The 24,285-nt window shown below is 49.3% G+C and overlaps 1 long non-coding RNA gene across 1 annotated transcript; it reads right to left on the bottom strand.

The window, feature by feature from the left end:
- Positions 1-1,280: 1,280 nt before the first annotated feature.
- Positions 1,281-21,468, bottom strand: LOC145529821 (uncharacterized). The gene is made up of 3 exons (XR_014071385.1): positions 21,376-21,468; positions 17,151-17,242; positions 1,281-3,683 (listed from the first exon to the last, which is right to left on the bottom strand). It is a non-coding gene; the product is annotated as an uncharacterized LOC145529821 (long non-coding RNA).
- Positions 21,469-24,285: the final 2,817 nt, after the last annotated feature.

Below are 24,285 nucleotides of genomic sequence, written 5' to 3'. Positions count from 1 at the left end.
CACAATGGTAAAGAATCGGCCTGCCAATGCAGGAGATACAAGAGATGCAGGTTTGATTCCTGGGTAGGGAAGATCCCCTGGAGGAGGAAATGGCAACACAGTCCAGGATCCTTGCCTGGAAAATTCCATGGACAGAGGAGCCTGGCGGGGCCATGAGGTCACAAAGAGTCAGACATGACTGAACACACACACACACACACACACACACACACACACACAAACACAGCTGCTAATCTCCTACTCCCAATTTATCCCTCCCCTTCCATTTCCCCTTTGGTTAACCATAAATTCGTTTTCTATATCTCTGAGTCTATTTCTGTTTTGCAAATAAGTTCATTTGTACTATTTTTTAGATTCCACATATAAGTGATATCATATGGCATTTGTCTCTGTCTTACTTACTTTACTTTGTATGATCATCTCTAGGTCCATCCATGTTGCTGCAAATGGCATGACTTCATTCTTTTTATGGCTAAGTAATATTCCATTGTGTATATATACCACATCCTCTTTATCCATTCATCTGTCGATGGGCATTTAGGTTGCTTCTATGCCCTGGCTATTGAGAATAGTATTGCTATGAACATAGGCTTCCCTGGTAGCTCAGCTGGTAAAGAATCTGCCTGCAATGTGGGAGATATGGGTTCAATCCCTGGGTTGGGAAGATCCCCTGGAGGAGGGCATGGCAACCCACTCCAGTATTCTTGCTGGAGAATCCCCACGGACAAAGGAACCTGGTGGGCTACAGTCCAGGGGATTGCAAAGAGCTGGACATGACTGAGCAGCTAAGCAACAGCATAGCACATGAACACAGAGGAGTATGTATCTTTTCGAATTAGTTTTTCACACACTGATTTTTTAAGGAGGCCATTCCCATCAGTGTAGGGAGGGGGATGCAGTTTGGGGAGATGGTCTGATGTGGCCAAGGTCATCATGTCCAGGGCTCGAGCTTCCTTCCTTTCCTCTGCTCCTGGGAAGCCTCTGCCCTGCCCTGGATAACTGCTTCCCAATCAGCCTACTTTGTCCAGAAAGTGGGAAGGTCAGGAATAAGCACAAGTCTTGACAGAAAACAGAGTTTATTAAATGTGTGACCACAGACATGCTACTAAACACCCCATATGCTCCACTTTTGCCCCTTGTAAGATGCCAGGCAAAGACAACAAGTAGTGACAGATCTGTGCAGTGGAGTATTATACAGCAAGGAAAAAGAATGAACCAACACACACACACACACACACACACAACTTGCTGAATCTCACAGAAGTCGTTGGAGTAAGAGGCCAGGCAGAAAAGATTCCTCCTTTAATGTAAAGTTCAAGAACAGACAAAACTCCTGAGATGATAGGAGCCAAAACAGTGGTTGCCTCTGGGGTGGGGCAGGGGCTGGGAGGGGACCCTCAGGGGGCCGGAAACACCCCGCATCTGAGTTTGAGTGCTGGTTACCTGGTGTCTACAGGTGTAACATGCATCCAGTTCAGCCCTGATGGTTCCTGCACTTTCACATGAGTAAATCAGGCCTCGACACAAATAGCTAGAATAAAATGATGGTGACGAAGCACCTCTTGCACGGAGGTCAGTGGCAAGGCTGACACACTGAAGGGGAGAAGGCAAACACTACTCCCCTTTTATTTACTGTCTTGATCACTATTTGGAAATTGCATGCTTTTCTCCCATGTAGATTCCTTCATGATCCAGTCATTCATTCATCCACTCAGCGACCCTTGGGCTCCACCAGGGAATTTGGTGCCAGCATGGTACAATAGGGCTGGCACTTCTTCCAAATCATTTCAGTGCCAGTGGAGAGAGGTTGCCAGAGGGGAGCCTGCTGTGCTGATGGTACCAGGCAGGGAATGCGGGAGGAAGGCACACCTGGCGCTCACCAGCCCCCAGCAGGTGCACACAGCACGACCCCAGAATCAGCACTGTGACAAGTGCCCAGGGGCAAAGCATGGGGTGCAGGGTGCAAAAGTCAGGAAGTCCTGGAGTTGTCTGGGGTGCAGGAAGGCCTGCAGAGGAAATGGCATCTCAAGGATGAGACAGCAACTGACCATAGGAAAAGGGGGGAGGGGAAGGTGCACCAGGCCAAGGACTCGAGTGGACAAAAGCCTTGTGTGGAGAAGGGCTGAGCTTGGAGCATCAGCAGGTGAGAGGAGGCTGATGCCTGCCAAGCAAGACATGGGAGGAGAGCAGCACAATGTGAGGCAGGGCCAGCTCGGGCCAGGAGCCCAGACCCTGTCAAGAATTTGGGTCTTTCTGTGAAAATGGGCCAAGAGGCTGGGGCTCTGAGGTTTAAGCAGGAGCCTGACGTGGGAAGAACTGGAGCTTTTCCGTCATTCTGCATGCTAGGTGGAGAGTGGCTCAGAGGCAGGTCTGCAGGGGACATGAGAACTTTAGGGCCTACAAGAGTCATCCAGGCAAGAAGGAGAGACTGACCATGAGTATGGACAGAGGACAGACCTCCTCCCTTCCTAGGAGGTACAGCTCAAGGCTCAGTGACCAGACAGGGTGGAGGCTCAAGAGAAGGAAGGCTTCTGGGTGATGGACAGGTTTCTACCTGAAGCAACTGAGTAGAAACAGTGGAAGAAGACAAGTTTGGGGTCCCCAAAGTCCAGAATGTTCTCACCTTTTCTCAACATCAGCCCTTGCATGTCCCAGTTTGGACCAGTCGTCCCAGTTGCCGTGGAAAAACCCAGCTGAGCCAGAGGTGCTGGAGAAGCAAGTCCAGCCTCCCTAGTACCCTCCCAGCCCCAGACCTGGAGCTTCTGCAACTCCGTGTGCCTGTGAGTCACCGGGCACCTTGGTCAAATGCAGGTTCTCATTCGGTAGATCTGGGCTGAGCCCAAGAACCTGCAGTCAAACAGGCCACTTCTGTTGGCCAGCAACCACGCCTAGCAGCAAGAAGTTTGCAGGCCCTGCCCGGCTGAGTGTCAGGCTTGCCGATCCTGCCTAGGAGGACCACGAGCACAGGAACCACCACCAAACAGTTTTCCTCTCGCCTGTCCCCACCCCCACCGAGACAGGCCTTCCCCTTCTCTCCCGCAACCCTATCCTCAGCTGTCCCCAGGAGTCCCAGCGGGTTGGCACTGACGGGCTCAGGACCACGTCCTCTTGGCCACCGGGTGGTACCTGCTGAGTTCCTGCTCACCCGCTCCGGGAGCCCGCGGCCACCATGGGAGCAGAGCTGGCCCTGAGACGGGAAGCCATGGGCCCCAAAGTGCGTCCAGGTAGACCCGGCTGAGTGGTACTAAGGTAGGCATGGATGGGAGTGAGCCACGAAGGGACTTGAGTGTCAGTTTCCTAGGGTGGCCATGACAACGAACCACACGCTGGGAGACTTCACACCGCCGAAATGTCTTCTCTCTCAGTTCTGGAGGCTAGAAGATTGACACTGAGGTGCGGGTCCTGCCATGCTGTCTCTGAAGGCTCTAGGGAGGAGTCTTTCCTCACCTCCCCCATCTCCTGGTGGCTCCTGGAAGCCCATAGTCATCCTCGGCTTGTGGACGTCGGCCCCAACTCCAACATTGGCTGTCATCAACACACAGTTTTCTCCTCTCTGAGTCTGTGCGTCTCGGCCCAGCCGTCTCATCAGGACATCAATCACGGGACTTAAGGCAGTGTGACCTTGTTCTAACTCAGCTACATCTGCAAAGATCCCATCTTCAATGCAGATGTGGAGAACAGACCTGTGGACACAGCGGGGGAAGGAGAGGATGAGACAAACTGCAAAAGCAGCACTGACGTACATACACCGTCGTGTGCAAAATTGATAGCTGGTGAGAAGTTGCTGGATAACACAGGGAGCCCAGCCTGGTGCTCTGTGACGATCTAGAAGGATGGAATGGGGGGGGGGGATATATATATATATATATATATACACACACATATATTATAATTATGACTGATTTACACTGTTGTACAGCAGAAACCAACACAACATTAAAGCAATTATCTTCCAATTTAAAAAAATTGAATATGCTTGGAAATGAAAAAAAAAAATCCTATCCCCAAATAATGTCACACTGAGGTCACAGTATCAATACCTGATAGAAGGACTTGCACGCCTTTTTGAAGGAACACCATTCAACCCACCTCAGTGGGGGGACCCAGAGAATGTGCGAGGCCAGGCAGCGGCCAGGGCCCTCCCAGTGCTGCCCAGCTCAGCGGCCCTACCAGCAAGCACATCCCCAACGTGTGAGCACCAGCCTGTTGTCCGCCTTCTCTGCAGCCCCTCAGGGCTGCCACACAGGGAAGTCCTGGCCTGTGAACTCTGCCCCACTGGCTGTAAACTGTCTGCAAGGCTTTAAATAAACAGCCACAGTCCCAAAGTCTGGTGGCTAGCCATTCATCGGGGCTTTGGCAGTTGTCAGCAAACTCCACCGCCCCAGACCCTGTAAACTAACCGACGGGCAGAGCCGCCCACAGAGGCCAGCGAGGGGGCACCCACAGCGGCTGCCCAAACCCGAGCACCTCCCACGGCCCTGCCGGAGCCAAACCAGCCATGGGGACACCACCAAGGAGGGCAGGGGCAGCGGGTTCTCCTCTGACTCAGCTGACAGTGGCAGGATGAGAACTCTGCACCTCCTTGCCCTGCTGGCCTCGGCTTCCTGGGCAACTCAGGGAGGTCTGGTTCCGCCCACGTGGGGTACCAGCAAAAGGCTCCATCCCTTGGGTGGCTGGCGCAGGAATGGGTACCTCCTTTCTCTGTGACAGAAGGGAGGGACCTCTGTTTGCCATGGGTAACACAAACTCCCCTTACCTTTGTATGCTTGGGCTGGTGGCAGGTCTCAGCCAGGGTCACTCACTGGTGGGCCCTGGGCAAAATTCAGCCCCCCATGTGGGATTAATTGGGACACTGAAGAGTGATTTTTAAGTGTCTTTAGATAGTGGCCAAAATTTTAAAGGGGGGAAATTTCATATGGAAATCTGGATTTTTGAGTTTTCCATAAAAGATCCCACCTGGCCAAGTGGAGCCAACATCACCTCCTGGAAAGTCGCTAGCATCCTTCCAGGGCTTCTGCTGCGGTTTCCTTCCAGCAAGTTGAAAAGATAGTGGGATGGATCTTGTGCCTCTATCAAGGGTTAGAAAGGCAATGTTTCTGCCTGGGCATACAATCCAGAAAAGAGGAAAGCTCTAAGTAGAAAATATACATGCCCCTCTGTGTTCATAGAAACACTAGTTCAAATAGCCAAGACATGGAAGCAACCTAAATGACCATCAACAGATGAATGGATAAAGAAGATGTGGTATATGTATCCAATGGACTCAGTCATAAAAAGGAATGAAACAATGCCATTTGCAGTGATATGGATGAACCTAGAGACTGTCATCCTAAGTGAAGTAAGTCAGGCAGAGACAGACAAATACCATGGGATATCACTTATCTGTGGAATCTAAAATATGATACAAATGAACTTATTTACAAAAGAGAAACAGACTCACAGACATAGAAAACAAACTTGCTGTTACTAAAGGGGAATGTGGGAGAAGGCTAAATTGGGGGTACGGGATTAGCAGATACAGACTACTATATATAAAATAGATAAACAACAAGGACCTAATGTACAGGGAACTATATTTAATATCTTGTAATAACATATAATGGCAAGGAATCCAAAAAAGAATATAGAGGCATACAAATATGTGTATACCCGAATCCCTTTGCTGTACACCTAAAACTAACACAATATTGTAAATCAACTATACTTCAATAAGAAAAAAAAAAAGGCAATGTTTCCAAGAGTGGTGGGATGGGAGGATGGGTCGAGAGGTTTTCTGGGCTTGCAGGACCCTTTCTCAGCAGCTGCGGGCACACCCTCCATCCATATAGAGACCTCCTGGATTACAGCTCACCAGCACTCTCCCTGACAACAAACTTTCAGATGATTCCACCAAGGGCTCGGGTCAAAGTGGCTGTTTGCCTCATGGGCTGCCGACTCTGTGAAAACCAGAATCCCAGCTCTGCTGTCAGGGACTGTGAGGCCTCTGGCAAGCATGTGAGCTAAGTCTCAGCACTGTCGTCTGTAAATAGTACCTACTGTAGGGAAATGGGAGATTGAAAGTGTTTGTCGCTCAGTCGTGTCCAACTCCTTGCGACACCATGGACTATAGCCCGCCAGGCTCCTCTGTCCATGGAGTTCTCCAGGCAGAATGCTGGAGTAGGTTGCCATGCCCTCCTCCAGGGGATCTTCCTGACCCAGGGATCAAACCCAGGTCTCCTGCATGGCAGGCAGATTCTTTACCATCTGAGCCACCAAGGAAGCCTTTAAATGGGAGATTAAGTGAAGACAATGCATGGAAAACTGGGAGCATGCTAATCAGCAGTTACTTTTATTGTTGTTACGGTGATTTGCTCAATGTTGCTGTTGGTAGAAATAGCTTTGGGGACACTGAGGAGATGCTGGTTCTTCATGAGTTGACACTGAGGGCCATTCAAGGAAAGAATCCAAGAGATGGACAGACAGATGTGTTTGGAAGTGGGAAGGCTACTGGGACTGAGGACGCAGACCTGGGGGAGCCCCTGCCACTGAGGGTAATCACACCCATGAGAGTAGAGACCAGAGCAGAGGAGCCCCCACATCCAAGGTCAAGCACAGGATGAGCCAGAGTAGATGACTAAGTAGGGTCACAGTGGCCGAGGGAAAACCTTGATCAAAAAGGACAAGGTGCTAGTTTCCGCTATACAGCAATATGAATCAGCTATATGTATACATATATCCCCTTCCTCTTGAGCCTCCCACCCAGTATCCAATTAAAATATAAATTTTAAAAAAAGATAGGACGAAGTGGCTGAGGGCAGAATGCTAGGGTCCCCGGAGCCTCCCTGGGGCTGCCACGTATTCTTGCTCTAAGATGACTCTTTTTTTTTTTGGAATGAAAAATTTTTCAAATTCTCTAGTGCTTCACAGTTTTCAAGAGCTTCACACACGGTTTCATATATTCAATGTGCTGTGCTGTGCTCACTCAGTCATGTCCAACTCTTCGTAACCTCATGGCCTGTAGCCAGCCAGCTCCTCCATCCATGAGATTCTCCAGGCAAGAATACTGGAGTGGGTCGCCATGCCCTCCTCCAGGGGATCTTCCCAACCCAGGGATCGAACCCAGGTCTCCTGCATCGCAGGTGGATTCTTAATAACACTTTTATCCCTTTACCTCTACTGTGCCCTCCTCCTTCCCTCTCCACTGGTAACCACTAGTTTGCTCTCTGCATCTGTGAGTCTGCTTTTTTGTTTTATTCACTAGTTTGTTATATTTTTTGGATTCCACATGCAACTGATCTCATGCAGTATTTGTCTTTGTAAGACGACTTTTTTGATTGAAAATGCGCATGAACATGTTGCATTTCCTTAGTGCTTTGTGGCTCGCAAAGTCCCGCCATAGTCCTGGGCCCATGTGACCCTTAAGGGGGGGCAGGCAAGACTGACCCCGAGGCTTCAAAAACTTCCGCAGTTGGTGGAGAAGTGAACTTGGAGGTGCTTCACAGCCTAATTTCTCCTGCCTTCATCCTGCTGGACACTTGGGCCCTTCCCTGGCTCCCTGTGGCTCTGTCTGGCCCTGAGGGCAGCTAATTGGTGCCCTGGGGTTAAGCGCTTTCCCAGAGCCTCTGTCTGCCCCGCCTCCCGCCACCTCTCACACCCCTAAACACCAAGCGGGTTGCTTGCACCAAGTGGGGATATTTGGTGCGTGAGAGCTGATTGGTTTTTGACAAATCCAGCTTGGCCTCTTTTTAGCACCTACTCATCCCCTAGGGGCGGGAAACCTGATATTTTAATGATTTGCTCCAGACCCTTTGCAGGGGTGGTGGGGCGGTGATGGTGGAGGCAGGCCTGGTAGATGTAATTAGCAGGTGAGGACTCACTGGGCTGGGAAATCGGGTTCTGTCGGCTGTGCTGCTAACCCAGGTCCTTTCCAGCCGGAGCAACTCTCCATCTCCCAGAAGGGCGGTACCCCCTTCCCCATCCAGAGATGGGAGAGATGTTCAGGAGTGGGGACTCTTTTGTGTCAGGACTGCACAAAAGTTTCCCCTCTGTTTCTCTTTGTTTGGCTCCCACTTGCCTGCTTTCCCTCAATCCTTTTCTTTCTTTCTTAAATGATTGTCCTACATTTGCTGATCCTTTCTTTGGATCACGGAATCTCAGAGGAAGAAAGAGGTAGAAGTTCAACCCCTCTGTTTTATAAATGGAGAAACCAAGTCCCAGTGAGGATAAAGGGCTTACCCAAGGTCATACAGAGACTGAATACGATCATTATCGTCACCACTACCATCATCATCACTACCATCATCCTCACCATTGTCATCAGCATCACCACCATCATCAACACTTCCACCACCAGCACCAGCATCATCATGATCAACATCATCACCACCATCTGACGTCATCATCATCACCTCTGCCGTTGCCACCACTATCAACATCATCTCATCATCCATATCACCACCATCATCAACATATCCAGTGCCACCAGCAGCATCATCATGATTCAACATCACCACCACCATCTTCATCATCACCTCCACCACCACCACTACCATTGTCATTATCAGTAGCACCAACACCACCATCATCAACACTTCCACCACCACCACTACCATCATCATGATCACAATCATCACCACCCCCACCACCACCACCATCATCAACATCATCTTATCGCAATTTCACCACCATCATCACCATCACTGTCATTTATTTGTTTATACTCAACATTATTTCAAAAACAATCTAGGGCACCTTAGCTACCACAATCTTGGGTCTACAAAATCCTTCCTCGGGGGTCCCCCTTCCCCCGTCTTATCCCCCTCTCTTTCTGCAGGTCTCACACCACCTCTTCCCTCCCCAGCCTCCCTTCCGCACACCAGGTGATGGCTTTTGTCATCCAGGGGCTTCTCTCCTATTCTCCTGCCCCTTTCCAGTTGTTCCTCATATAGGCACTTCTTTTCAAATCCCCGTCTGTCTCTACTTCCTTTTGTTTCAGAGATGCTGAAACAGAAGGGTCCTGGAAAAGAAACATACAGAACATGGAGGACGGGGGCTGGGAGTAGAAATGAAGAAAGTAGCATATGATGTAAAGTGAAAGGGGCCTGGGCAAGCTGCTGCTTCAGCTCTACAGCCAGGTAGGTGGGGATACAGGACGAAATACTTCTTCTCTGCACCTTGGGCTCCTCGTTTAGAGAACGGTCCAAGGGGAGAGAAGGAAGGATTATGCTGGAAGATCTGAAAGCCCCGTACAGTTCTCACATTGCACTATTCCAAGAGCACGAGAAGGAGGCAGGATGGAGAGGGGCCCCTAGTCCGGGTGTTCCTTGAAGAGGGCAGAGGAAACGGTCACACAGCCTCCCAGCCTCTAAAATCTGGGCTGCATCTCCACACCCCACTGGGGGATTAGGGTTTCAGCTGCCAGTTCTCCTGACAGGTCATTTTCCTCTTTCTGGATGCCTCTCACTGGAGCCTCCTTACACGGGCCCCGGGGGACTCATGCATGGATCCATCAGCGCCCTGGTCTGTGCAGGGACAGGACACCAGCAGGGCCACCCTCCAGGCTGTGCCCTCCTGGGCCAGCTTCTGAGTGCAGACATCTCCAGCCTGCCCTCTTCCTGCCCCCGCTCCTGCCACGTCCCCTTCCCCACCCTCCATCCTCCCTGCCTTGCTCTTTGCAGCCCGACACTTCAAAATGCAAGGTCCAACTTTAGCTGGATTTGGCCAGAAAATACGCATCCATCACAGCCGCGACTTTGGAAGGAGAATGAAACTCACAAACCCTCCTCCAGGAGCCTCCCAGCCGGGAGGAGGGTGGCTCCGCTCCCCTCCCCAGAGTGATGAGCGAAGGGACAGATGACTTCAAGCTGCCCAGGGGCCCCCTTGAGCCCAGGGCAGGGGGCCCAGCCAAGGTCTGAGTTATGCTGGGCAGATCAAGGCTGACAGGCCGGCCCAGCCGCCTTCCCCGAAGCTGCCTAATGAGGCGCTTCCAGTGAACGGCCACAAGGAGAGGAGGCCAAGGCCACGAGGACGTCAGGGGACCAGCTCAGTCCTGGAGCAGCTGACCTCGCCGTGCCTCGATCCGGCAATCCATCGCAGCTCAGCCTGGCAGCTCCGAACTGCTCCAGTGTTCATGGCTCCTAAGAGCTGTTTCCTGTCAGAAAAAGGAATGTCAGGTGGCCCCCCAAATAAAAGGGGGTGTAGTTAAGAGCACCTTGCGGTGACGGAAAGGGAGGCACAGTCCTCTTTCAGATACACATGGGATTTCAATAAAACAGGCACATTTATCACACATACGCTGTTTCAGGCTCCGTCCTGGGCCCTAGTGGTCCTATAATGAGGCAATCACGGTCACTTTCATGCAGGGAGGTCAGACAGCTGCTACGTGGCACAATTCGGGTTCGTACCCAGCCCTGCCTGAGTCCAAAACTATGCTTCTCCCTGTAATGTCATGTCACCCCCATCTCCGGCCACCTGCTCCAACCAACCCACGCATCCCAGCAACACGAGGACCAAGGTCGGGTGAGGCTAAGTGCCTTCAGCGGATCACTCAGCAAATGGATGGAGCCGAGTCCCTGCACAGCCCACGTGAAAGTGGAAGGGAGAGGAGGGGAAGGAGGAAGGCTGGAGCCAGGCAACAGTGGAGATGACCCTGCTGAGGGTGTGGGGCGGAGTGGGTGGGGTGGGCAGGGATGGAGCAGGAAGAAGGGAAAGGAGGGAGGAATTCTCTGAGGAGAGTTGGACGTGATCTAAGCTGTTTTTGTGCAATAATTCTGCCAGTTGCATGGGACAGGACTGGCAGGAGGGGAAGGCTGAAGATGGGGCTGAGACTTGGGAACCGTGAGGAAGGTCCAGGTGGGCTCCAGAAGAGGGCTGAGCCTGGAATGGTGGTGGAGGGATGGCGAGGGGAGGCATTTCTCAGGGAGAAGTGACGACAGGCGCAGGGGAAGGTGGCCTGGTGTTTCTGGAGGTGGAGAAAAGCAGGCCCATCAACCCAGCAAAGAAAAGCAGGGAAAAAATGGGTCATCCAGCCAAGGGCTGGGTTTGAAGAAAGCTGGATAGACCTCAGGAAAACCAATCCAGGGCTAAAAGTTAGGGCTGGAATGTGGCCTTAGGATCCACTCTGCGCATCCAACATTCATTCCTCCATTCAGGAAATATGTACTGAAAGCCTTCTGTTTCAGGCTCTGGACTAGACATAAAGGGAGACAAAGATGACTTTCAGTCGTTGTGCTGATGAGCTCAGACTCCCCACCACCAGGGATGACAGCTCAGAGTCCTCACTCCCTCCTTCCTCCGAGACAAGCCCCAGGATGCCCTCATCTCAACCTCCTGGCCTCAGTCCAGCTCCAGCACCCCATCCATGCCCCTCATATCCATTATGCCATCTCCATCCTCCCCATCTCCACCCACCCCCATCTCTATTCATGCTCCATCACCCCCACCTTCATCTAACATCCACCGTCCATCACCCCTTCTCCAGCCATCCCCGTCTCCAACACCCCATTTCTCACTACCCCCATCTCCTTCCATCCATCTCCCATCTCTAGACACCCTGGTCTCCATCCACCTCCATCTCCCTTATCCTCATCTCCATCCACCCCCCATCCCTACCCACCCCTATTTCCGGCCACCTCCATCTGCCCCACCACCCTCCATGCCATCTCCATCACCCTCTCCCCATCCATCCCCCATCTCCACCCATCCCCCATCTCCATCACCCTCATCTCTGTTCCACCTCTATCCCCACCCACCTCCATCTCTATCACTTCCATCCCTCAGGTCTGGGTATGGATTTGTCTTCGCTGGATTTCTATCTGGTTGCCTTTGTGCATCACCTCCCCACCTGGACTGGTGTGACAGAAGCCACCCCCACCACACACACACACACACACACACACACACACACACACACACACACACAGGGCCCATTGTGCAGTAGATGCTCAGCAACCAAATAAAATAATCTTGATTACTATGCTTCTTTGTTAGCTAATAAAGGTCCCCATTGACAAATAACCATTAAACTGTTTCAAGTTGTTTTTTTTTTTAAGCAACCTAACTTTCCACATTTGTGGCTGAAGATAACTCTTTGGGATCAGCTCTTCCATTTTGTTTTCACATTCATTCAATGACAGCGGCCCCCTGGGTACAGATACTCGCTGGGTACAGATGAGTCTGCACCCAAGTGGCTCACAGAGGGATCCAGGAATGCAAAGAGTAAGACTGATAATATGTGATAGATGTGTGTGGCAGGCATATCTAAGGAATGGTTCTACCAAGAGGAGGAATCCAGGAAGCCTTCCCGGTGGTGGGCCAGGAAGGGGCTTCCTTGAGAGCTGGATGGGGCCAGCCAAGTGGAGAGAGGTTTGTTCTGCAGAGCAGAAGCTGGGAGATTGAGGCCATAACCCTGGGTATGTATGGGGAGGCTGAAATGTATGGATTGGCTTGTTTGGGAGGTTTGGGGTATCTGCCAACCTGTTCCTAACGTAAGGACCAAGCTAGGCGATCAGTCTTATTGGATTCCGGAGCTTTCTAATCACATCATCATTCTAAATCAGTTCTTCTGGGCAACATTCCCAGCCCTTAAACTGTCTGGCACTGGTGCCCAATTGACTTCCGGAGTCTAAGCTTTGCCTGGAAAACCTGCTCCCTACCACTGCCCCAGAGTCCTGCCAGCGTACATCCCTCTTCCCAGAAACCTCCCGCCGCACTGATTTCACCTCCATCCACCTTCCCCAAAGTCCACCACGCCCTTCTAACTTTGGGACTCCTTTGGTACCTCCCTTGGGGTGTGAATTGTGTTCTGGCTGGTCAGTCGGATATTCAAATATTTCTGCACCCCTTTGTAGGAGGCAGCATGGCATAGTGGATGAGAGGGCAGGCTCTGGAGTCAGAGTACTCCAGCAGGAGGGCCAGAAAGGAGCCGGAAAGCTTCCTGGAGGAGGTGACCAAACTATGTCTTGAAGCGGGAATAGGAGTTTGCAAGATGAAGACAGAGGGAGGAGGAAAGGAAATTCATTCAGTAAGAGAAAGTAGCACCAGCAAAGGGTGGAGGCTGGAGAATTCTAGGCGTATTCGGATACTGGTAAGAGGGTGGGTGAGGTGAGGTATAAGATGCTTGACCGACCAGGACTTGGAGTTCCTAGAGGCTGGATCAGATGAACTGCCCCACTTAGTGTCCAAGAAGGCAGCTGCATCAGAGGCCACCCAGCAGATGCTGGCCATGCGATCACCCCAGTGACCAGATATCTTTAGCTGTCTCAACCCTCCAAAACACCAAGGCATCTCTTAAGGCATTTTCTAACTGATCTTACCAGGGAGGAGAGTTCTGGCTGGACCCTCCTTAGCCTCCTCCTCCCCTCCTTTCCCGGGGCTCCAAGTCTGGGATTCTATCAGCCTTCTTTTTTTTTTTTCATTCACTGATCATTATCCTCCACCCTTCCGACGCTTCAGACAGGCCGTCCATTTAATTTTGTAAAACTAAACAGCATGCTGAGTTCTTTCAGGACGCACTCGGAGTGTGATAGGTTCTGGGGAATGTTTTTCCTGAGCGGTGAAAAATTTAATTTTTTCCCCCAGCATCGAGATGTGTCAAACATAATTTATGCCTGGACATAATTCATCCCTAAAGATAAATATTGAAACCCAAGAGAGGAGAGACGGCTGCAGAATTTCCAGGGGCCGGGGGTAGGCGAGGGGGTCTCCCTTCCTGATCCCACCAGTGGAGGGGTGAAAAAAGTGTAAACCAAACGCAAGCAAGTAGCTAACTCCAGGTCTGGTCCCGGTCTCCTTGCACAACTGCTGCAGACTTTTTTTTTTTTACAGGCCTCTTTTGTGTCTGTTGAACTGTTGCTCTGTCTTGCATAAAATCTCTGGCCATAGAAGTCTTCAATTAAAGTCACCTGCTGGTCTTCGTCAGCTGAACTTGACGCTGTCAAATCAGGCAGAGCTCCTTAAGCCAATACAAGTCATTAAGGAGGAGGTGAATTAGAGATCCGACATGGCGGACAGGAGCCATCCATAATCAATTGATATCTTCCTCCGCTAGAGGCGGAGTCTCGAGGAGCCCCCTCCCCACTGGCCTCATCCGCAGGGGCCTCTACCCCTGGATCTAATTAGGCTGAGGTTCAGCAGGTCCGAGGCTGTGCTGAAAGGCCGTCAGTAGGCGAGCCCATTAATAACTCGCCGGTGCCCTGCCTATTGTAATTGTCAGGCTGCAATTTACAGTAATCCTCCGATGCAAAAGCCTACATCGCCGCAGCTGATTGGAAATTCATACAGCCATTTGAAAGAGAAAACACAAGATGCATGGGTTAAAAGGCCAAAGCATGCAAGTGTGTGTGTTGAGTGACAGACATTTTAGTACTAGCCTGGGACCATATTTTAAAAGGTCACTGAAAACTCTTGGCTTGGGCCCTCTGACAAACAATGTATGTTCCATATATTTATTTGCCATCTCTTTGTTTTTACAGCAAGCAGAATAAATGAGTTAAATGACGTTGTGCGGGCCTGCATATTGTCAGCACAGGTTATAAGTCATTATTAAACTCCATCAAATCAAACCAAACCCGGTCAAGGCAATGAGACTAAAAGTTATTTGCATTCCTTCTGTCATAAAAAATCATATCCCCTTACTCAAGACTTTCGTTTCTTTATTAAATGCAGCCACAAGAGTATTTCAGGTCTGGCAATATAAGCTCAGGGAAGCCTTCTCCGTATAACTCAGTGTAACTGCCTAGACCCGATTCCACTAAAAAGTCCCAGTTGAGCGTATCTGGGCACTCAATCAAGACATACATATTACTTTTAAATAAGATTAGCCTTTATATTTTGCTGCTTAAGTTAAAACTTTTCATGTCATTCTCTACTTTTATGTAAACTCCAACATAATTCTGTTTTAGCAAAATACTTCAAACAAATTAAAAACCTCAAGTCGAGCGTGTCCTTAACAAAAACTTTCTTAATGGCATTGCAGTGTGTTTGCTGACACTAAAACACTTTTAAATAAGATGGATTTTCCCTCCATTTTCCTGCGTTTGTAATTACGGCTGTGCAGAGCTGGGTTGCGATGGCAAAAGCAGCTATCTGGACGCCAAATATGATTCGACCAATAACTTAACCAGTGACTCGCAGCAATTGTGTAAAAATTCGTTTGTCCCTCTCTGTCTCCAATTGGGTTCTGCATTAGTTGTGAAATGGAAAGTGATGGACTGGGACTATTGGCAGAAGGAGTATCGGGAAGCCAGAGGGTAGGTGGGGGGAAGTGGAGGGCAAACGTGTCCCACTGAACGTCCCTCATTTAGCAGATCACAAAGGCTGTTGATCATGGTGTCTTTCTGATGAATGGCTGCGAGGAGATTAGGGAGTCAAAGTAAAGAACTGGATACTGCAACCATTCCTAATCCAGAAAAGAGGTCATGGTCATTATTACGGGAGTGTGAGGATTTAGAAAAGCAACTATGTTGAAAAGTGAACTACAAGCCTTTCAGTGCTCAGTCCAGGTCGATGACCAAATGAAAGGGAAATGAAGATGTGTCCACGCTGTCTTCATTTTTACATCCATTCAATGTATTCAGTGGTACCTGCAGCCCAAAGCAGGTAATACTCCTTACATCTTACTCTTCCACTAGGCACTTCCACTTGCCCACGGCATGTGGCAAACTGCCTGGGCACTGCCTACCTTACCCCCAGATTTCCTACACATTATCTCATTGAGGCCGCCAACGATCCTCCAAGACAGGTAGAATTACCATTCCCCTGTGACAGTGATCTAAAGGAAAGCTGTGGGGTCACACCTATGGGCTGGAAGTCAGAATTCTAAGATGCCCCCAGCGTTCCCACCCCTTGGTAGGAATCCCTTGTGCGACACCCTCGTCTTGAGTGTGAGCAAGACCAGGGAACACGATGGGACATCACCGTCGTGGTCAGGTTATGTTACATGGCAAATGTGCAAGGATTTTGCAGATGTAATTCAGGTCCCTAATCAGTTGACTCTGAGTCAGGTGTATTATCCTAGGTGGGTCACAGCCTTCCCTGAAAAGAAGGATCTAGGTGGGAGAGTTCTGCCGGCCTTGAAGATGTAAGCTGCCAGGACCTCGGGATCAGCAAAAAAATGAATGTTGCCAACAACTATGTGAGCCTGGGAGCATCCTGAGCCCAGATAACACCTCGATTGCAGCTTCATGAGACCTGAGCAGAGGACCCACCTAAGCTGGTGCCCAGACTTCTGACCCATGGAAACTGATAACGAATGCGTGTTGCCTTGATCCATCAAAGTCATGGTTATTTGCAGCAGTAGAAACCAATATGCCTGGCTAGTAATGAACTCAGGTTCTCCTGCCCACCAGCCTGGTAGACTTGCCCCAAGATTCACACTGTGGTCATATTTCAACCCCATATATGTACCCCTTCCTCATATTCACAGTCTACACATCAAATATAAGCTTATTTTTAAGTTGCTCTTATTCAACCATTTTCTCACCCTAAAATATACTCTGAAATATGCTAAAATCCACTTCTTGATTTGGCTACTGCTGTGAATATTATCAGGGCTTCCCCAGTGGTTCAGATGGTAAAGAATCTGCCTGCAGATTCTGCCTAGGAGACCTAGGTTTGATCCCTGGGTTGGGAAGATCCCCTAGAGAAGGAAATGACAACCCACTCCAGTATTCTTGCCTGGGGAATTCCATGAACAGAGAAGACTGGAGGGCTACAGTCTGGGGTTACAAAGAGAATATTATCTAAGAGCTTTCTTGCAATATATAAAAAAAAAAAAGACTACAATACCTTCTCTTTTTTTCATTTCAAAGGCCTGTGAACAGCAGCGTATTTGACACCAATATGAAATTTGCTTGTTAAGCCCATAAAAATTAGTACCTTATGAGAAAAATCATACCTTTAAAAACACCTGACTAAATATTTCATAAATGCAATGCTCACCAAATTCCTACTGTAGATTCACTGGATTTACAACCATCAAACTATATTAAACTTACAATATCAAGATTTATCACCTATTAAATGGAGTCTCGTTTTAGTAATATCTCGCATTTGATCCCAAAGGATCTCAAATACCTTCGACCCTTCACCAGGGCACTGCGCCGTAATTCATAACGAGGTAATCAAAATGCTCATTGTAAGGCTGCCGCCGTCACATTTGGGGATTAGCTCACCTATCAAGGAAACGTAGCCAGAGCTGGGAGAGAAGGCAGCTGCTTTACAGAGCACAGAAGTGGTACCAAGATGCAGGCCTTGGGGAAAAACCCTGCAGAGAACCACAGATGTAGAGTCAGAGGGTCCAAGCCGGCTTCTGGCTCATTGGTTTTCAAACATTAGTTTTGGCAGTAGGGCCCTTTCTTCCCACGCCCCGTTGTAAGAAAGCTCAGTAAACAGAACAGATACAATTGGAACGGCTCCACCTTCTGCAGGGCATAGGAGAGACCCTGTTTCTACTCCCATAGCCCCTCACCTTGGCTACACATTGTGATCGATCATCTGGGCAATACGTTTTTTAAATGCAGATGCTTGGGCCTCAGACATTCTGATTTCAGTGATGCTAACTCAGATTCACTGGTGTGGCTGAACAACTCCCCCCCACCGCCCCCCTGGGTGTGAGGAACTCAAGGAACCCGAGACTCTGTGAGATTTGCTTAAGGAAACATAGGTTTAGAGCTACAAGCCAGAAAAATATAGCCTGCTCTCAGAATGTTTGCAAGGATGTCATTATCTACATTGACATTGTAAATCTGGGTTAAAATGTATGAGTTAATTTTGAAGATTTATAGTGATCTCTTCCCTTATATAATTCCTCAAAAACATTCAGGGCTTTATGAAATGGCCATATAACATGACCCACGTCTCAGGAGCCTCCCTGGATCAATCATGCCGAAGAATTACATGGTCTGTTAAGGATCCTACGAATGTCAGTGGAACCATGGACCAGTAGACAGTGAGACATTCTGTGAGAAACTTCTACTCATCCCTCAAAACCCAGCTCAAGTGTCACCCCCTTCCATCAACGTTCCATTAATTCTCAAGCTTTCTTTCTCAGTGCCCTGGCCAGTCCTTTATCGGAGGCATAACTAGATAGAAATTGAGATTGATTATACACAATTGTCCCCACCATAATTTGAGCCCTGAATGTAGGGTCTGTGTTTTATTTTCAAGGATAGAAGCATTTCTGCTTATCTTTGTGTTGTGTGTGTTAGTCGTTCGGTCACGTCCAACTCTTTGCAACCCCAGGTACCGTAGCCCGCCAGGCTCCCCTGTCCTTTGGATTCTCCAGGCAAGAATACTGGAGTGGGTAGCCATTCCCTGCTCCAGGGGACCTTCCCAATCCAGGGCTCGAACCCAGGTCTCCTGTGCTGCAGGCATATTCTCTACCAGCTGAGTCACCAGGGAAGCCGCTCTGTGTATCTTTATCCATCTGTAAATCTTTACCTACCCTTGTTTGAAACACAGGGACAGTGCTTAGAACAGTGAGCACTCACTAAACATTACTGATCATTGTAATCTGTGGCCACACCACTCCACTTGCCGCTTGATTACATTACCTTGTTTAACTGTCTTCCAGGCAATTATTCTCCAAACTATCAGATTTCTTTAAGATCTATCTTCCCTCCCACTCCCATGACATTCCACCGGAATATAAGCTTCCGTGAATGTGAGACCTAAATGACTCCCAATCCCACTGACTCTAGGAGCCCAGACGGGGTTGACCATAGTGGATGGTGAAGTGACATTTGTGGATGAATGCACAGCTGATGAGTCGAGCGAAAGAACAAGATCATGACCCTGGCTTCTAAGAATTCATGGTCTTGACCAGCCATGACTCAGATCTCTATTACTTCTGCATTCACAAGTTCAAGTTCTGTGGCTTTGAGTATCATCAGCCGTTAGACCCTCTGCCGACTCCTTTAGCATACAGAGAAGAGGGAGAGGCTGTGGGAGGTTAATGACTTGGCCGAGGTGCAGGCTCCCAGGCAGAGGCTGACTAGCTTCTTGCAGCATCCTTGGTATAGGAGGGTTAAAGCTACATTGCCCTGGGGGCGTGTCTGGGACTCAGGAATTCCAGATGCCTCGAAACACTCAGACCACTAGCTTACAGGACCTCCTCTTTGTCAACAAACTTGGTTTTAGTGAGCTTTAGTTCTGGAAAGCCTCGATTTTCTATTTATAAACATAACCTCAAGTTGGAATTCTAGCTTGTTAAGAGAACTGATTCAGCCCTTTATTCCAAAATAGGTAAATACAAGTAAAAATAACTAACCACTAAACAAAAGCCAAAGTGGCCTCACGGCTCTTAAAAGAACGTAAGGCTCAAACACACTTTCCCATAAAAGCAACTTGTGTCCCACTGTGTCTGCCCACATTTAAGCCTGGGCTCGGGATGGGGGGGCGCCCAGAGAGCATGATGCCCATTTGGGGGAGAGAACGGCTGGCTGTCGCCTTGCTTGTCTTCACAAGCATGTGGATTGTGGCTGAACCCATTTAACAGGCCGGCCCACTGGGACCTTGCAGCCAAACCAGCACAAGGTCCAAAGCTGTGATTCTGTGGTGCTACCTGTCTTCTCAAGAACCACCTTCCTCACCTAGGTCACCTTCACATGGAATATTTAGTAGCTGCTTTAAGACGTATATTCTGGACTGAGGAGTATGGATACGCTGTCAGAGCCCATCTCATTCCCAAGATCCATGGCAACAACTGTAGAGATGCCTTAACAGGACAGGATGGAGTGTGAGGGGAACCAGGGCAAATGAGGGAAATGAGAAACTGCTCATACAAACACAGGGTTTTATTCCCAGAAAGTTAACTACCCTTTGGTTTGGCTGTGGCCTGTCTTCCCCACTGGGATGAGACTGCCTGTGAGAAGGCCTTCACGCCCTTGCTGCTCTGCCCCCAGCGCCTGGAAAGTGCCCTGAACAGATGGTGCCCCATGAATATTTCAGTGAACAGAAGACCCTCAGGCCTGCTGCAAATCTGGCTCTGAGCTGCCAGACAGTCAAGTCAATGGACATGATGTGTATGAGTAAACTCCAGGAGATGGTGAAAGACAGGGAGGCCAGGCGTGCCGCAGTCCATGGGGTCGCCAAGAGTCAGACACGACTGAGTGACTGAACAACAGCAACAAAGCAGAAAGGGAAAGAACAGTTGCAAAGCTGATCTTCAGGAAAAGCACAGGCTCTCAGGCATTTCTCAACTGGGTTTTCAGGTCTATGTGAACTGGCTGTGTCCGACTGGTCAGGAGACACACTCTCCACCCAACGCGATGACACGATGTTCAGGAGGACCAGGTCCTGTTCCCGAGCCAAGCCGTTGGACAAAGCAGGGATTCTCCCCGCTCTCCACTCTGCTATCCCCTCACCCCCAGCCCGTCCCGAGCCTGTCCATCATCTGTCTCCTGGAGAACCAGCACCTGCAGAGGGCACACAGCATGCAGCTGAGATCAGCACGGAGGCTCTCCACTGGCCTGGTGTACCCAGGACGCAGAGCATGTGGTGGTGGTCAGGACGCGGTCCTTTCAGTCCAGAGGCTCATGGACGGTGAGAGGCAGGGGGCAATGGGGAGAGCTGTGCTGTAAGAAGGGTAGGGGTCTGCTGTGGGGACCCAGGCTGGGGGTGGGGCTGAGTACGGGAAGTTATGTCCCAGGGGGCTGGGGGCTAGCTCTGTCTGCAAGGAAGAGCAGCAGTGGATGAGAAAAGAGGTGGAGGAGGGCCAGGATTGGTTTTAGGCAGAGTCAGCAGCACACAAAGGTCCGTCTAGTCAAAGCTATGGTTTTTCTAGTAGTCATGTACGGATGTAAGAGTTGGACCATAATAAGGCTGAGCACCGAAGAACTGATGCTTATGAACTGTGGTGTTGGAGAGGACTCTTGAGAGTCCCTTGGACAGCAAGGAGATCCAACCAGTCCATCCTAAAGGAAATCGGTCCTGAATATTCATTGGAAGGACTGATGCTGATAAGAAGAACTGACTCATTAGAAAAGACCGCGACGCTGGGAAAGATTGAAGGCAGAGGAAGGGGACAACAGAGAATGAGATGGTTGGATGGCATCCCCGACTCGATGGACATGAATTTGAGCAAACTCCGGGAGATGGTGAAGGACAGGAAAGCCTGGCGTGCTGCAGTCCATGGGGTCTGAGTCAGACACGACTCAGCAACTGAGCAACAACAGCAGCAAACAGAAAGGCCTCCTTGCGGATGGGATTATCAGGGAAGTCAAGGTCCATTGTGCTGAGATGGCTGAGGCGCAGACCTGAGGAGGAGGAGAATGTCCTGGAGTGTGTCCTGCTCTGAACTGTCAGTAAACAAGCTCTGGACCAGAAAACACATCTAATGGGACTTTACTTTGTGACTGCCAATGGCAAGTCACGTGTACCCAGGACCACAGGACTCACCTATGACTGGGAACCAAAGCGACCCAGTGATCAGAACTCTTAGGGTCCTTTCCAGTGCACCGGCCGCGGGGGCTGCTTGTCACCTTCATGTGCGACAGACCACAGGTGGGGCACCATCACAATGCCCTGGCACTCTGGGCACCATCACAAAGCTCACAGGCCCTTGGCAGGAGAAGTCTTCATGTGTGTTGCTCAGGATGCTGGCATCTAAGATTTACTGTGAAGGTTATCTGTGGTCTAATAAGTTTGGGAAACACAGCCCTCTCTAGGAGAGGCCCAAGGCACTTCAGCTTAATAAAGGACCTGAGAAGTCCTGCAAAGAACCCTGTTTAATTGTGTTTAACCCATACATCCCCAAACTTAATTATGGAACCTTTCTTTTTGTGTGTGCCATATCATCCCTGGAATCTACTTTAAGTCTTGAACTCAAGGGTAGAGTCAGGCACTGAGTGGAAAGCGGGGGTGGTTGAAAGGCAATGCTCAGAATAGCAAGAAAAAAAACAGGAACACCCAACATCAGTAAGCAACTCATCAAAAACTATTCTCTAGAATTGTTAGAAAAAAATTTCAATTCCCTGGTGGCTCAGCCAGTAAAGATTCCGCCTTCAGTGCGGGAGACCTGGGTTTGATCCCTGGGTTGGGAAGATCCCCTGGAGGCTGGCATGGCAACCCACTCCAGTATTCTTGCCTGGAGAATCCCCATGGACAGAGGAGCCTGGCGGGCTGCAGTCCGTGGGGTCGCACAGAGTCGGACAGGACTGAGCGAGTAAGCACACACCGCACTCAAGTACTGCTTCATCATCGGAAAGCTTCCCAGTGAGATCTGAGGTTATGCACACACCACCCACCACACCCGGTCCCCCAAACACGGCAAACTGGGAGGAGGTCACCAAGCTCAGGAAACATCCGGGTCACTCTGCAGGGCGCAAATGCCACCATGGGCCACACTTCTGTGGCGAGGCTGTGTGTGTGCGCACACAGAGAACACACACTTTGGACTGAAGTCCAGCTTCACTCACATTCTGGTTCTGTTACAAAGACGCCCTACAGCATAACGGGAGTGGCTTTACTGAGAGAAAAGCGCTTTCTTTTCAAAATACAGTGAATGCAAAAGCAGGAGGGAAAGAAAAGCAAGACATTAAAATAAACGCCTGCTACTTGTTGGACCAGGAAGAGTGTTACTTAAAACTAGGAACCAATGGCTTCTCTTACCAAGACTACTGACCCTGTGTGCAGACCCAAAATGGCCGCTGGGCATGTCCCCAGTTTTTCAGACTAAAGCGAGTTGGGTAACAGGGTAATGGTAGGTTTTAACCCTGGCTCTCTAACAAAGACCATGAATCTTCTTCTCAGGAGCTACTAGGGTTACATACAAAAACGAAGAAACAAATCCTGCAATTGGCGCCCATGTTGGTTATGAGTCATCAACCATGGTTATGGTTTTGTCCTCAAACGTAAAAACTCTGTGACATACACATACATTCACATATTTTCATCTTAAAGGAGCCACATAAATTGGAGAATTATTGAATGATGGTTTAACACTCTTTTCTAAGTAAACAGGTGTTCAAGGCCCAGGCCTCTTACTGTGACCTCAGGCAAGTTATTTCCCTTCTCTGTGCCTCGTTCTTCCCATCTGTAAAATGAGGGTAAAGTAACAGTGAACATCTGCTGTGGGCTTTAGGACGTGCGGGGCACCGTGCCCAGCATTTTACATGAACTCTCACTGAATCCAAATGTCTCTTCCTCATGGAAAAGGCTAGGATGCGAGGCTCAGAGTGGTTTAATAACTCGCCTGAAGTCACACAGTGCTGGAAACCAGACATTCTGACTCGCATTCTCCATGTGAATGTCTACGCCCTACTTCCCTCCAAAAGCGGCCGTTATCTGTTATCATGGTGAGGAGTAAACGGCATAAAATGTGTGCAACATTTAGTACAGATCAGGCACCTACTACATGTTCAATAAATCTTAGCTAGTATAGGTCCAAGAACCCTAATCCAAAATCCCAGAGGTCAATGTGCCTTGCAATTCAGAATTTTTCAGGAGAATTTTCAAGGGAGTACAAAGGCAAGCCACAGGATGAAAAGATGTATAATTTGTAAATTATATGCTTGATAGAGGTTTAATATCCAAAATACATAAAGAACTCCTTAAAACTCAACAACAGAAAACAACCTAATTCAAAAATGGGCAAAGGGCTGGAAGAGGCAGTTCTCCAAAGACACACACGTGGCCAATAAACACAGAGCTACAGTAAGATAGCACCTCACAGTCACCAGGACAACTATGATCCAAAATAGGGATAAGAGCCAGAGTCAGTGAGGATGTGAAGAAACTGGAATCCTTGTGTACGGGTGGTGAGCATGTAAAATGGTGCAGTCCTGTGGACAACAGTATGGCAGCTTCCCAGAAAATCACACAGAATTGTTGTGTGAGCTAGCAATTCCACTCCTGGATACACAGCTAGAGCACTGAAAGCAGGTGTTCAAAGAGGTACATGTACACCAGTGTTCACGGCAGCAATAATCACAATAGCCAAAAAGTGGAAGCAACCCAAATGCCCCGTGGCAGACGAATGGATCAACAAAATCTGCTCTAGACTCTTGTTGTTCAGTCGTGAAGTTGTGTCCAACTCTGCGACTTGAGGAACTTGTAGGCCACCAGGCTCCTCTGTCCATGGGATTTCCCAGGCAAGAATACTGGGGTAGGTCACCATTTGCTTCTCCAAGGGATCTTTCTGGTCCAGTGATCGAACCCACATCTCCTGAATTGGCAGGCAGATTCTTTACCCGAGCCACCTTGGAAGCCGTGTTCTACAAACATACAAAGAAATGGTACTCAGGCCTAAAAAGGAAGGAAATGCTGGCATACGTTACAACATGGCTGGCCCCTATTAAATAAGCCAGA

Source organism: Giraffa tippelskirchi, chromosome 12, assembly GCF_054371585.1.
Source record: "Giraffa tippelskirchi isolate mGirTip1 chromosome 12, T2T-mGirTip1v1.2.pri, whole genome shotgun sequence".
Lineage (NCBI taxonomy): Eukaryota > Metazoa > Chordata > Mammalia > Artiodactyla > Giraffidae > Giraffa > Giraffa tippelskirchi.
Note: the sequence above shows the minus strand (reverse complement) of the source record. Positions and strands in the feature narration are given on the sequence as shown.